Raw genomic sequence first — 13,004 nt, forward strand, 5'->3', positions numbered from 1 at the left:
CTATCCCAATATGCAAGTCACAACTGCATAAAGTCGCATATTGCAATTTATATGGGGTGCCAAAGGAAGGAGATGCCCTAAACACGTCCTGTATCGTCTCAAATCACAAGGAGGACTTGCCCTACCTAATATTCGATGGTACTATCAAGCAGCACCGTTGGCCCAGATTTCCATTGTCTATGCTCGGGGTGCTAAACCTGATTGGGTCTCTATAGAAAGACAGGCAGTCCCCAGACACACTATTGACTACCTCATTTGGGCCCCCCCCCCAAAATGAGACCCCCAGTTTTAGCCCCCACGCTCTCCCACTCTCTGTCTCTTTGCGACCAAATTCATAAAAATTCAGCCCTGATCTCACCACTACGCCCGCTGACGCATATGTTGCACAATCCTAAATTCCCTCCTGGAATGAATATATTGGCCTTCAATTGGTGGCTCAATAAAGGATTACTCAGAATAGGGAATTTCTTCACCTCATCAGGCCCCTTATCCCTCACGCATTGCTTCAAGAAACTAGAGATGCCAAACACTGAAAGGTTCCGCTTCTCCCAGATCTCACATTTTCTCCACTCTATCTGGCCAGATAAATCAGTCCCTCCAAGAGTTACGAATTATGAAGCATGGTGCTCTGATGTCATTGATCAGAGGGGTGGGATCTCCATCATCTACTCCTCCCTAGCCTCAGCCTTGCCCAAACCACCTTATGCCCTTGCATGGGAAAAGGACCTAGACCTGCAATTGGAGAGGGACAGATGGTTCTCCTGTCTCCAACGGTCCTACAAAGGCATAATTAATGTTTCTTTTCTTGAAGCTAGTCTCAAAGTCCTTCTCCGATGGTATAGGGTTTCCTCTTTCCTCGCAAAAATTGACCCCGATGCATCCTCGCTGTGCTTTCGAAAGTGCAACCATAATGGTACCTTACTCCACATATGGTGGTCGTGCCCACTCTTACGCGGTCTCTGGAACAAAGTCTTCGCCTTACTACGCAAAGTTATGTCTGCCCAAATCCCTCAGCGCTACTTAACCTTAAAATTGAGGGTATAACCAAGCACTCACAAGCATTGATCTGTTTCATCCTGTTGGGCACGAAAATTACAATAGCGGCCCACTGGAAAAAGGCGACGGTTCCGTTCACAGCGGTAAAACATAACATTTCCTGGATCATGGCGCAAGAGAAAATAGTTAGTATCATTCAGGACAAAAAACGCAGTTTTGAACTTATATGGGAACCATGGGCCAAACATTGTCACATTCCATTATACCCGGGATATAAGTTTTCTAACTGATTGTGCCGCTGGGTGTCCCACACACCCCCCTCCTTACTGTTCCCCTCTCCCTCCAACTTTTCCCTTCTTTCTCTCCCTTGCTGATTATTCTACCCTCAACCTGTCACTGTTACCTGTTGGTCCAGGCCGACCCTGTCTTGGTTAGACTGTGCCGCATACTTACGGGGTGGGAGAAGGGAGGTATATCCTCCTGACCTCCACCTCCACAGTTTTTTATGGTATTGAGGCCTACACATGTTTCGTACTGCTGTGCTTTGAGTGGGGATACTGAAGCGAGATATCCCTTCGTCCCAGTCCCTTGGGGGATGCTGGGGTATCCATGTGTCACGTTTCGCCTGCTGGGGTGGGGGTTGGGGACACTCGGGGAGGGAGGGCGGGGTGAGCCCTCAGTCGCAGCAAGATCCCCTTTAGGGCAGCTGGGGAGGTCTCCCGTTGTCTGCTCTGCCGTGAGGATTGGGGGGCGGGTGGGGAGTGATACTTCCCTCGTGGCTGCCCCCCCCCTCTATGTCCCCCTCCACCCCTAACTCTCACTGTACGGTCTGATAGTTAGCCCTAGGGGCATGTTTTTCTCTGAATTTCCTGCTCAAGCAGTTTCTTTATGTCTTTAATCCGGCTTAACCTCTGTGCGAACTACATAATGTACTAGGAAGCTTTTGGCCTCGCGGCACAATTTGTATAATTCTGTACGTTTATTGTTTACAAAGTTGGCTCTGTTCATTGTTGTACCTGACAATGCTTTGTACTTACATGTATACAAAATAATAAAAATGTTTTGAAAGAAAAAAAATACAACAAGAATACATCACAATACAAAACAAGACATATGATGAGCAGGTATACCTTTAAGTGCTGGGAGATGATCTGATAATTTACCTATCTTACTCGTCCAGGGCCCTGGTCAGTTTTCATCTACCATCTATCTTTGTGTGAGTCCCACTAATAAAGGGCCCTCTCTCATTGACTTGCACAGGACCACCTTGATTGGTTAGCCGTTTCCGTCCCCGGGCGTATCTCTTCCAAGATTGGTCAATTTCCTTATAACTTAATTACCCCTCAATAGCACCTCCTCTTTTGGGTATAATTGGTTAGTGATAATTAGTCTGAAGCCAACTTAATTAAAGAGGAAGTCTTCTCTTGAATAGGGCACTTAACTATGCACAGTCATAGCCGAGGTACATTGTCCATTCCTGAACAGATCAAAGAAATATTTTAAGCATATCAACCATCCTTTGAAATGGATAAATGGTTGATTAGCATGGAAGAATACACAAGCCTTTATCTAGCAAATTAATTCAGCCCCGTACCCACTACACACTCAAATGGTATCTTTTCCCGGGCCTTAGAATAGCAAGTTAGGTAAACAGCAGGGCATCTCCCTAACACACACTTAGCATACCTGTAAGCCAAAAGGAACTGTTAATTGAATTACATATTCAAGCCAAAAGTCTGTTCATGTATTTGCTCACATCCAGCCAAGTTAACCTAACATTTATTATAAACCGTCTTTATTTCTTATCCTAATATATACATCTATAATACAAATATTCCCAGTTGCTAATGGAGATTGCTCATAAACTCCTCATAAGGCAACACAGTGTAAAAAGACTGTGCACTGCAACCCAACCAGGTAAATCTATGTAGATCGCTGAGTTATTAGAATAGATTTCTGAATCTGGACTCCTAGATAATTCTCTCTCCCTCAAAGCAGCAACAGGAACCTTGCCCTACACTGTCTATCTTTTCTCTAAGTGCAGTGTAAAATCGCTGACTAATTAGAATAGATTTCAGAATCAGGACTCCTATCATGTAATGCTCTCCCTCACAGCAGCAGCAGCCAGGAACCTTTCCCTACAGCAGAGTAACGTACTGTGCTGTGTGCTTCTAGTTTAAATAGAGGCTGGGTCACATGCTGCACTGGCCAATCACAGCCATGCTATTAGTAGGCATGGCTGTGATGGCTTCTAAGGGCACACCAGTTAAAAGAATGTTGATTGGCTGCTGCAGGGCTTTTTAAAATGCGCTATTATGTTGCTGAACACCAGACCCGAACCCGAACATCAGTCATTTGTTTGGGTTCGAGTTCGGGACCCAAAAATCCAAAAGTCCGGTACAAACCAGAACAAACCAGAACAAACCAGAACTTTACAGTTTGGGTTCGCTCAACCCTATATATAACATAAAATGAACTCAGAGCCTTGATAATAAGAATTCTTTTTTTTTAAGCAGTGTTGAGGAAGGAAACCTGTCAAAATATTAACAAAGTATTAACCATTTACATCCTCCAACTTGATATAAGCTGAAATGCTAGTGATGATCCTATGGCAGTAAGCAGTTCTTATTTTCTTTTGTTTTAGAGGAGCTGGCGATAAAGCATGAAAAACTGTGTTTGAGGGTTAGAAGGCCAAATGCACATATTTTTTTTTCTTTTTTCTTTGTTTTGGCAAGGCTTCTGGTGGTGGTGCTGTCAGTGGCGAGCATTCACCATTTGTCAGCATGGACCTGCGGAATATCACACTACACTGAGATGAGTCCAAATATGTGTCTCCAATGTATTGTGGAAGTGTGTGTGAATGAAGTGCTGCTGCTGCCACCATGCTTAGCCCACTCTGACAAGGGTGGGAAGAATGCAGTTAGTTTCTGTGGACCGGGAGCGGGTGTTATGCTGCTTGAGCATATCCAAGGAATGTCCTGATCCTGAGTGCAGTTTTGAGGAGGGGAAAAAAAACCTGCCCCTTAATGAAGCCACAAGATTAGGGGAAGTGGAGCTCTATCAAATCCCAGCCATCACACACCCAGCCGGCCACGCCCTGCCCCCCCCCCCCCAGATGTGTGGTTTAAATGCATAGCTTAGTTTGCGCATCACAATTCACTCTCCAGTTTTCTTTTTTTCCATTGTGAGGAGACATTTGCTTTAGTATATTTTTGTTATAATTTTTTGATAATCGTTGTATATTCTCTTTTCATTGAGTTGAATATTGTTAGTCTGTATTTCTATCCTTTTTTCTGGGTGATAAAGCTAAAAATTTGTGCTAGGATATTTTTGTTATTATTATAACTAATTAATGTCAGAATTATGCTGTGTTTTTTAGGTACACTTCCCTGAATGCTGGTATCTTGCTGGCCTTTTTTTCCATTTTGTATCTCCCTCCTTATGGGGCCCTTAGGTTGACCCTGTCATGTGGACCAGTAACACCTCTTTTCAACCACCTTCAGCCTTTTTCTATGTTTACAGTATTCAAGTTTCTTAGAGAACAGCACTAGAGCTTCTACAGATTGGCTATGTCATTATGTTGACTGGTTTCAACTACCTGATGTCCATATTTCCAGTGATATAAGGAGTCTTCTCTGAGCCTTTCTGGAATGCAGGGTCATATGTTATTATAATTGTTGTGGAAAAAGGGAATGACCCAGCACCTGCTATTACACAGTTGTCCTGTACATTCTAGGATTACTCGCTTCACTCATAGTAGTTATTTATGGATCTGTTGCCATCTTGAGATGGTACCGCCACAACTGTTACATGATAATTACATCCTTATTAAACATATATTATATGTTTGATGGAAGCTGATTGAGTATCGTTTAGAATGTATTTATATATTTCTTTGAAGATCATTTTGGGAGTTTTTATGGGTTTTAATAGATATACCACTGTTTAAAAAAAAAAGCAAAGGAAGAGGCGCCTCTGGCTGTAGAGATAACATACACTTTAATTATAAAAAACATATTTAATACAGGCAACTCACATTTTGGATGTGATGTGAGAGCATTTAGTCACTTTAAAAGCTGAGCATGAATGTGGTCATCTGATAGTCCGTCAAGCTGGACGTCCACCTCATGACGTTATCTCTTTGAACTTTGACTTCATTCTGCTTTGAATTGCGCTCCCTGGCCAGTGTCTGTGCCACTTTCTGGCCTCTAGTGGCTTCAGCGCCTCAGCTTGATGGACTATTAGATGACCACATCCATGCTCAGCTTTTAAAGTGACTGAATGCTCATACATCACATCCAAAATGGGAGTTGTCTGTATTAAATACATTTTTATAATTAAAGTGTATGTTATCTCTACACCCAGAGGCACCTCTTCCTTTTCTTTTTTTCACAGACTTTGGAACATGGTTTCTGTCCTTTACTGATGGCAGCTCTGAATATGGAGCTCCTGGTTTTAAATGCTTTACTTTGTTCTACTGGATGGCAGCTTTTATTTTTTTTAATCATACGGATCTTAACATAATATGGACTCTCATTCATATAATTGGATTTTTGGTTTCAATTGGTGAGAGACTGGTGGACATTGGGAAAAATCTTTGACCCTGTTTTTGTGCATTTATTTGTATATGTATTATACCACTGTTTTGATCTGTGTTTTGTACCCTTAGAATTTTCTGTTTTTGTAATAAAACTTGTTTGTTACACGTTAGCTAATTAAGAGTCAGATAATTTTTTTCTTTATAGATACTTTTTTATTTTTTCAGTGGAAGCCCTATGAACGTAGAGGTTTATACAGCAGTCGCATCTTTAAAATGGCAACCCCTGTGTCTAACAAAGATTGTGCCAAACAACTAAACTTTACTTATTGAGCTCTGCAAAGTATGAGATTAAATATATATTTTGGAGGACAAGGAGGCCCTTGATGGATCCACTTGCTAAATAAACAGAGGTACAAATGTTTTAGATCTACTGGCAAGAAATGACATTTGTTAAATAAGTTTTACTTTAAGGAAATTTGCTCTATACAAGTTGAATTCAAGTTTGAGTGAATGAACCGACTCATCATTACTAATTACCTGCTGAGGGAATATGAAAAATATTGGAAATGTCAGCTTATGTATCCGTTTCTTTAAGAGTGCCTTTGAATACAAAACTGACTATAATTCATTGTACTCATCATGACAAAGATCCAGCATGAAATGGCACCTTCATGGACAGCACAATTAAGCTTTCTTCTGGGAGAGAGGGAGACTGACACTTTTGTCACAGGGCAGCTGAGTTTATTCAGTTATCAAGTAGCGCTGACAGGCACACTCTACTTCCCTGATTTCCCTTTATCAGACAGACTCCATTTAATCCACTGTCTAACGTCCATTTCAGGAGTGGAGAAAAAGAGGAATTCTATATGAGAAGCCATAACAGCTCATTAAAAGAAAATCCTTTATACCTCTATCTAGACCTCTTTGGTATTATGATGGTCAACCTAAGAAATGATCGGAAAAAAAATTAGTGCATCACCTGGAAGATCTTTTCATTTTTTTCTGCTAATAGGACTGAGGTATCTTAGTTTTAGAGAACTGACCTTTCCAGTACTTTTATGACAGAAAGCATTACGCACTGCATTTTTAAATTCTAATTATGGAAACTTTTTTTATTATATCAGACACAGGAAACCTATTTTTGATTTACTTCATAAAATTAAATGTACTGTTCTACCTGGCAATGTATTGATGTTTAATATAATCTTATGTACCGTATTTATGAATTGCACACTCGACAATACAATATTTCTGATTTAATGTTCAAGCACATAGGCAGTGCAATAGAGACTTATAACTTATATGTTTAACTTTACATATGACTAGTTTAATCTAATCTACATGTCTGTTGTATACAACATAACTCTTAAGAAGGTAATTGTACTTCTATTTTGGCAAGTCACCAGCAATGGCAGGAAGCTTAAAAAAAAAAACAATTAAAGGTTTTTGCTACCTTATTGATGCTCTCTTCATTAGTTGTTGACAGCTTAAAGTGGTTCTAAAGTCTAGGTGTTTTCTTTTTACCTTAAAGGGGTTGTAAAGGTTTGTTTTTTTATTTTCTATAGCTAGTGCATTGTTGGTTCACTTACCTTTTCCTTCGATTTCCCTTCTAAGTGTTTTTTTCTTTTGTTTTCTTTGTCTGAATTTCTCACTTCCTGTTCCTCCTCATTAAGCTGTCAGTAAGCTGTTCTGGCTGACTAAACACGGCTCGGATGATGGTGTGAAGTTTACTGAGGAGAAATAGGAAGTGAAAAATTCAGACAAAGGAAAAAAAAACATTCAGAAGGGAAATCTAAGGAAAAGGTAAGTGAACCAACAATGCACTAGCTTAAAGGAACCTATTTAGAAAATAAAAAAACAAACCTTTACAACCCCTTTAATGCATTCTCTGCATTAAGGTAAAAAACATGTCCTGAGCTGCAGAAGTGCTCGTCTGCTTCCTCTTCTCACAGGAGGCTCTGAGAGAAGTGGGAGCCATAGGCGCCTGGTGCTGCCAGTCAAACTCCTGTAAGGAGTGAGAGGGGGTGGGGCATACCAATGTTGTATGTGTCTATGGAAACGCACAGCCCAGATTGGGAGTGAACCCACACAGGTACCCCTTCAGGTGAGAATGAGGGGACAATACCGGTGGGGGACTCCAGAAAAGGAGGCAGGGGGCTGCTCTGTGCAATATCATTGCACAGGGTAGGTGAGCCTGGGTAGGTAGGCTAGAAAAAAAAGGACAAAAAAAAACCACTTTACTATCACTTTAAATGATGTGATTAAAAGTAACAGCTGTTGTCGCAAAAATGTGGATAACAAAACAACTAAAACAATGTTCCTCTGAAGTAAATTTTAAAAGATAAGGTAATGCATTATTGACATTTTAGATATGGGAGGTAAAATAACTGACTTTAATCTTTTTTAGACATGCTGTAGCAAGGTCTATCAGCTGAATTTACAATATTTGACCCAAGCTCCAAGATTTGAAACAAGCTACTATCACTTCTGGTATTACCATTGAACACAGGGTTGATTTAAAACATCTGGTGAGAATTTAAAAATAATTTAAAAATAAAACATCACTTATAGACTTTGTCTATAACTTGTGACTGTTTGCATGGTATTTCCAGTTGCTGAGGAGGATATTTGTGTTCCCAAAAATTCACATAGACTGATTTAAAACAAATTTTGCATGGTGATCACAGTTTGGTTTAAAAAGTCTAACCTCTAACAGATCATTTTAAGTGCACTAGAGACAATTTTTAACTGGTACTAAAGTGCAACAGTAACAAACAGTTTTTTAATCTTTTTTAATTCTGGCCTGTTCTGGTGATGTGATAGTTGGCTGCTTATTTAAAAATGATTTAGTAGTGATTTAAAAATGTATTTCTTCAATGAATAAATCCTGAGATGTTCAGATAAACAGTTTGACAGACAGACTTTCAAGAGAGGTAGAAATGGAATAGGATTGAATATTGCTTAAGATATATGGCCTCATATATTTTGAACACTATTTCACCACTTGACCTCTGGAAGGTTTTACCTCCTTCCTGACCAGGGCAATTTTTGCTGTTCGGCACTGAGCTACTTTAACTGTCAATTGTGCGGTCAAACATACATCTTTTTCTGTTACGCTTGCTGGGGAGAAACTGTTTGAATGCAAGTCGGCCAGAAAAATGTATGAGGGACTCATCTATATAGGGGCATATACACATCAATCTATGTTGGGGCATATACACATCTACAAATTTCTAGTTAAGGCGATTTATAGAGAGCCAAATTTTGTGAAGCCAATGGAGCTGATTATATTAACCACTTAAGAACCAAACCTTTTTTTGAGATGTTTTGTTTACAAGTTAAAAACTGTTTTTTTTAACTAAAAAATTACTTAGAACCCGCAAACATTATACATTTTTTTCCTAAAACCCTAGAGAATAAAATGGCATTCACAACACTTTTTATCACACTGTATTTGCGCAGCGGTCTTACAAGCGCACTTTTTTGTTGTAAAAAAAAAAATTTTTTTAATTAAAAAATAAGACAACAGTAAAGTTAGCCCATTTGTCTTTATATTGTGAAAGTTAATGTCACACTGAGTAAATTGATACCCAACATGCCACGCTTCAAAATTCCGCCCCCTGGTGGAATGGCGACAAACTTTTACCCTTAAAAATTTTCAAAGGCAATGTTTAAAAAATTCTACAGGTTGCATGTTTTGAGTTACAGTGAAGGTATGGGGCTAGAATGATTGCTCTTGCTCTAACGATACCTCACATGTGTGGTTTGAACAACATTTACATATGCGGGTGGTACTCACGATTGCGCTCGCTTCTGCACGTGAGCTCCGCGGGACTGGGGTGCATTTCATTTTTTTTTTTTTACACAGTTAAAAAAAAAAGAAATTGTCACTTTTATTCCTATTACAAGGAATGTAAACATCCCTTGTAACAGAAAAAAAGCATGACAGGACCTCTTAAATATGGGATCTGGGGTCAAAAGACCTATAACTTCATATTTACACAAAAATTGATAAAAAAATAAATAAATAAAATTGTCGTTTAAAAAAATAATATAATAAAAAAATGGCCCTTTAAGAGCTATGGGTAGAAGTGATGTTTTGACGTTGCTTCCGCCCTGCAATGTTTTGGAGAGAGGTGGGGGCCCTCACTCATCTCCATACCCAGCAAGGGCTCCCGTAAGCGGCAGAGGGCACCAGAGCATGGCGGGAGAGAGATGCCCCTCTCCCGCCACCAATCTGCTTGCTTGGTCTTGTGACACAGTCATGGAAGCAGGAGAATAGGAGGAAATGCATAAATCAGTGACAACTGATTCCCCGAAAATACTAAGGCATCTGTTCTGCATGCTAGCGGATCCCTTGTTCTTGACACAAAGTTGTTTATTCTCTTGTTGAACCTGGACACAAATAGATCTACACCTGGGATCCCCCATCTTCGATGCATTGCCAAGAAGATATCGGGGTGAAGGGAACATTCTCCTGGGAACAACTGCTGGCGACTCAATTAGTCCACCTGCCAATTTTCTATTCCAAGAATGAAGACTACCGATGAGCAAGGTACATTATGTAAAAATAGAGGGAAGGGGGTTGTTGGGACTTAAAATGAGGCGATATATGGGTAAATTCATCCACCTCCATCCCTATGTCAATAGAAGGAGTGGGTTGGGACTTTAAATGAAGCACAACTAGAAACATAAGGTCACATGATAATGGATTCCATATAAATATACATAGATTAAAAACATAACATGATAAGATAAAGAGCACCTTAACAATTTATTGTACATAGTAATATCATAATTTACAACCATTTTAAGGATAATAATACATAAATATACAATAATATAATTGTAGGGGTTCATGATCAACACAATTATTTGATAACCATAATAAAAAAACTTAAATATCTAATAGTATTTTTAAAGCGGGAGTCCGCCGGGACTCCGCGTTTTTTTTTTTTTTAAAGCCAGCAGCTACAAATACTGCAGCTGCTGACTTTTAAAATAGTGACACTTACCTGTCCAGCGCGCCCGCGATGTCGGCACCCGAAGCCGATCTCTAGATCGTCTCTCGGGTGCTGCCGCTGCCATCTTGGGTATGGGAATCAGGAAATGGAGCCTTTCGGCTTCATTTCCCGGTTTCCATACTGCGAATGCGCAAGTCGCGCTGCGCAATAAGGACGGTCCCCGCTGCCTCTGGGATCTGTGTGTTTCCCAGCAGGCAGCGGGGCACTTGCGGAAAGGGGCGGGCACTTGCGGAAAGGGGCGTAATCTACGCCCCTTTCCGCAGAGAGTTATCCCGGAAGTGGGTTCAGATACCTGTACTGTACAGGTATCTGCACCCCCTCCCCCCTGAAAGGTGCCAATTGTGGCGCCGGAGGGGGGGAGGGTTCCGATGAGTGGAAGGTCCACTTTAGGGTGGACCTCCGCTTTAATGTGGAAACTCAGAATTGCAGACTCAGATTTTCTGCTGACTTTTTCCTTCAGATTTACCAAAACCATGTAGTAGAAGGGCCTGCCTGATTGCATACAAATTGAAATTCCTAAGGTTTGACCTCATATTATATGGTTTTGGAAAAACTCAGCAGAAAAAACTGATAGTGTATTTGGGGCTTAAGGCAAAGCTCTGCCTGTTGTGTGGAATCTATCCACTCATCGGGAGCATTTATAAATACAGAGATCTATAATGGAAAAGAGAAATTGATGAGGTACATCGTTTTCTGCCCAAATTACAATATGATTCACCGCTCTCTGGGCTGCACAACTTCTTGTGCCCCCCTTGGTGATTGATATAGGCCACTACTGAAGTATTGTTGGATTGGATCCTGATAGGACAATTCCGTAACCTGAACGTCCAGGCCCTCAGGGCCAAGCGCGCTCCCAGATCTCTAGAATGTTGATGGGCAAGGTCATTGTTATCATCTTCCAGGTAACTGGTAGGAAAGATTTTCCCTTCTGCAGATTCTTGGTTATCAACCACCAACTGAGGCTTCAGCACACCCTGGAGACAGATACATTGTGAAATCTAGAGCTTGGATCTTCTTGCCCCAAGCTGATAAGATACTGTTTTGCAGCAGCCTCAAATGAAGCTGAGCATAAGGAACGGCCTCAAATAAAACCACCATCTTTCCCAACAACCTCATGCAAAGTTGAATAGAAGGATTCTTCTTTGCCTTGACTACCTGAATCAGTTCCTTTATGAACCTGTTCTTTTCCTGGGGCAAGAATACCCTTTTGTGGGCTGTATCAATAATTATACCCAGGTATTCTAATCTCCTTGATAGCTTTTAAGGAGGATTTCTCTAGGTTGAGAATCCAACCTAGGTATTCCAGGTAGTTGACTATAGATCATACTTTGGTCTAAGCAGGCTACTGACTGGTCTATCAAGAGCAGATCATCTAGGTAAGCTATAATTGTTATACATTGGGTCCTTAATCCGGCTACAAGAGGGGCCAGGACCTTTGTAAATACGCGAGGTGCAGTAGCTAGATCGAAAAGCAAAGATAAAAACTGAAAAAAAAATATTTTCTTCCTCGAAACGTAGATATTTCTGGTGAGCGGGAAATATAGGTACATGGAGGTATGCATACCTGATGTCTATTGATGCCAGGAGTTCTCCACCTTGTAGGACAGACACCACTGATCGGATTGACCATGCGAAAAAAGCGAATATTCAGAAACCAGTTTAGATCTTTGAGATCTAGAATGGGTCTGACATACTCATGTGGTTTTGGTAACGTAAAAAGGTTTAAATAAAACCCCAAACCCTGTTCTTGCATGGGAACCACTAAGATAATTTTTTGAGACAAAACATGATCCAATGCTTGAAAGAGAGACTTATTTTCCTCTGGAATTTGAGAAAACAAGGACACGGGGACTTTCGAAAGTCAAGTTTGTACCTTAGAGTTATTGAGGAAGTCACCCATCTGCAGCCTACAGAACCTGGTATTCCCAGGTGGTCCCCCATCCAGGTACTGACCAGACCTAACCCTGCTTAGCCTCTGAAATCAGGTGAGATTGGGCGCTTTCAGGGCGATGTGGCTGTAGGCTCCTGACACTCTTCCTACCATATCCGTGAGAACTGCAGAAGTCTTCCCCCCACTAGAGCTAGCAGGGGCGCCCCTCATATGGAGGCTCCAGTTCCCCTCTTCTTCCTAACTAGCTAAAGGGTACTTTTTCCACTAGAAATTGTTTGGATGTATTTATACAAATCATCCCCAAATAGCTGTAAACCAAAAAGGAAAACTAGCCAGGAGCTTTGCATGACGCTTCTGCTGACCAATCTTTCAATCACAAGATTCTATGCCTATGCACCAGCCCAAGCGTAAGGCGTGAGGCTCGAAGAATAGAATCACTCATGGCGTCTATTGCCAAACATAATGCCCGTGGTAACTCGACTAAATCCTGAGCCTGCTGATCAGAAATAACCTTGAGCACCTGTTTAAACTAGTCTCTCAATAAATTGACATA

At 40.8% G+C, this 13,004-nt stretch overlaps 1 pseudogene; it reads right to left on the reverse strand.

Moving 5' to 3' along the window:
• Window positions 1-12,464: 12,464 nt before the first annotated feature.
• Window positions 12,465-12,583, reverse strand: LOC143947017 (5S ribosomal RNA; annotated as a pseudogene).
• Between the last annotated feature and the right edge of the window lie 421 nt (window positions 12,584-13,004).

Source organism: Lithobates pipiens, unplaced genomic scaffold, assembly GCF_037356315.1.
Source record: "Lithobates pipiens isolate NorthernLeopardFrog02 unplaced genomic scaffold, aLitPip1_a1.2 Scaffold_10, whole genome shotgun sequence".
Classification (NCBI taxonomy): domain Eukaryota; kingdom Metazoa; phylum Chordata; class Amphibia; order Anura; family Ranidae; genus Lithobates; species Lithobates pipiens.